The 2,957-nt window shown below is 38.2% G+C and overlaps 1 protein-coding gene across 1 annotated transcript in view; it reads left to right on the forward strand.

The window, feature by feature from the left end:
* The window catches only part of LOC106871154 (uncharacterized), a 589,447-nt gene that overhangs the window by 458,003 nt on the left and 128,487 nt on the right, over window positions 1-2,957 (forward strand). The window lies entirely within an intron of this gene.

Here is a 2,957-nt window from a genome sequence, read left to right on the forward strand (position 1 = left end):
TTCTTCCTTGTACTGCTTATTATTATTATTATTATTATTATTATTATTATTATTATTATTATTATTATTATTATTATCACCATCATCATCATCATCACCATCATCATCACTATCATCATCATCATCATCATTTAGTGAGAGAGCAGTGTATACCATCAAAGTGACACTGGGGTAAAATATACGAAGCCCAGTCTACCCATCATGACTACCCGTCTGATAAGGGTGCACCAGGCACATGTATATGTGCGCGACATGATGATCTCATATCAAGATAAACAGCACATGGCCTTGCAGGTGAGACCCAGTTAAAATTTTCGTCAGGTCGAGTAGCCCATCCCGCTCAAAATGTCCCTGAATAAAAGTTGTATAAGGATGTTGAACGAAACATCCATGTTTACAAAAATGAATTATTCAAACTCAAAAAAATTCCTCTCAACACATGACGATGATGTTCCCCTTCTACTTTTGTTCGTGACCAGATGCACATATCGTCAGTCACTAAGGGACATCCTCAACTGGTTTAAAGTTGACAAGCATATCTGTGGTATTGAACAGAATATTTGCCGTAGACCATCTTTTATACCAAGACAAAACACTGAACATGATAACACTTCCAATCAGTTGAGATCAGAAGTCATGAGAGTCACGGTCTTGTGCAGCATCAGGGCATTTATTACTACTACTACTACTACTACTACTACTACTACTACTGTATTTAAGGCGTGCTAGCGGAATCGTTAGAACTCCAGGCAAATTGCTTTACAGCATTTCGTCGATCTTTACGTTCTGAGTTCAAATTCCGCTAGGGTCAACTTTGCCTTTTATGTATTCTGGATCGATAAAATAAGTACGAATTGAACACTGAAGTCGATGTAATTGACTTATCCCTGCCTCCCGAACCTGCTGGTCTTATGCCAAAATTTAAAACCGTTGACATTACTGTTCCTAAGGCAGCAAACTCGCAGAATCGTTAACATGCTTAACAAGATGTTTAGCGGAGTTTCTTCTGACTTTACTTTGTGAGTTCAAATTTTGCCGAGGTTGGCTTTGCCTTTCATACTTTCGGGGTCGATAAAATAAGAATCAATACAGCACCGGTCAAAGTTATGGACTAGGACCCTCGCCCAAATTTTCAGGCCTTGTGCCTCTAGTAGAAAGGATTATTATTATTATTATTATTATTATTATTATTATTATTATTATTATTATTATTATTATTATTATTATTATTATTATTATTATTATTATTATTATTATTATTATTATTATTAAGGCGGTGGACTGGCAGTATCGTTAGCACGCTGGACGAACAGGTTAGCGGTATTTCGTCCGTTGCTACGTTCTGAGTTCAAATTCCGCCGAGGTCGACTTTGCCTTTCATCCTTTTAGGGTCGATAAATATAGTACCAGTTGAACACTGGGGTCGATGTAATAGACTCATCCCCTCCCCCAAACTGCTGCCCTTGTGGTAAAATTTGAAACCATTATTATTAATAATGTGAATTAGAGAGCAGCACACACCATCAAAGTGACGTTGGGGTACATATGTACGAAGCTCAATGACTACTCGTCTGATAAGGGTACACGAGGCACATGCATCACAACCATATGCGCACGACATGACGAACTCATATCACGATAAACAGCATCTAACCTTACAGGTAGGCCCAATTAGAACTTGCTTCAGGTCGAGTACCTTGTTCCGCTAAAAAGGTCCCTGACTAAGGTTTGTTTAAGATTAATGAAGGAAAGAGGCGAATTATTCAAGCCCCAAATAATCTCTCTTAGTACATGTCTAACACACTACCCCACTACTCCTGCCCGTGATCAGAGATGCACATGTCGTCAGCCACTAAGGAATATGCTCAACTGATAAAGGTCAAGCAGGTATGTTTCCCGACTCTTTACTTATAGAGTTCAAATCTCGTGGAGGTCGATAAAGTACGGTAGAATTCCAGAACTGTTGTCGATGATATCATCCAACCCCCTCCGCTCGAAAATGCTGGTCGTGTACGCCAAAATTTGAAACTATAATTATTGTTGCTGTTGATGATGATGATGATGATGATGATGATGATGATCATCATCATCATCATCTTCATCATCATCATCATCATCATCATCATCATCATCATCATCATCATCATCAAGCTGTTGCTGTTACTGTGCTATGTGTTGTAGAGCAGCATTAACGCCAACAAATCTTCTGAAAATAAGATGAGTCGTTAGCTTGACGTATTTGTTCCAACACATTGTAATCTGAGTTCAAATTTCGCCGAGGTCAATTTGCCTTTCACTCTTAAGTGTTGATAAAAAAACATCCATCAAACTAGGGCGGCAGTTATCTGGCTGGAATTCTTTAAGTGTCGGTTGAGAGGCCTTATGGTACTTGCCCCGGTTCCCTGCGTTCTAAAAACGACGCCTACGATGTATACGTCTTGTCTTTTTACTCGACATCATCGGTGGCGAGGAGAGGTAAACGAGGCTTTTACACATAAGCAACTGTTGAGCTATCTTAAAAAACTTGTCCAAGCATGCACCTTAGATAAGGCGTTCTCATTTGTAGAAACCCATCGTCAGCCGTGACCGAAGGAAGTGTTGTGTAGTAGAGATAAACTTCAAGAGGCCATTTATGTTGTTGATATTATTGCCAATGACGTCGTTGTTATTGATTACTCACAAACTTGGGATCAAATGCATTCTAGCCGTGATCATCCTGTCTTTGTTTTCATACCTATATATATATATATATATATATATATATATTCTTTCCTTCTCTGCTTATTTCTGTGTTCCTTCCTGTTGAAGAGCGTAGGCGCGAAACGTAAAAGACTTTCTCACTTAAACTAATACATCTGTTTGTTGTTTACACACCCGTCTTCGTCTTTTCTTTTGATTGTTTTTTCTGTAAATTCCAACTATATATATGTATATATATATATATATATATATATATA

This window comes from Octopus bimaculoides, chromosome 23 (genome assembly GCF_001194135.2).
Source record: "Octopus bimaculoides isolate UCB-OBI-ISO-001 chromosome 23, ASM119413v2, whole genome shotgun sequence".
Taxonomy (NCBI): Eukaryota; Metazoa; Mollusca; class Cephalopoda; order Octopoda; family Octopodidae; genus Octopus; species Octopus bimaculoides.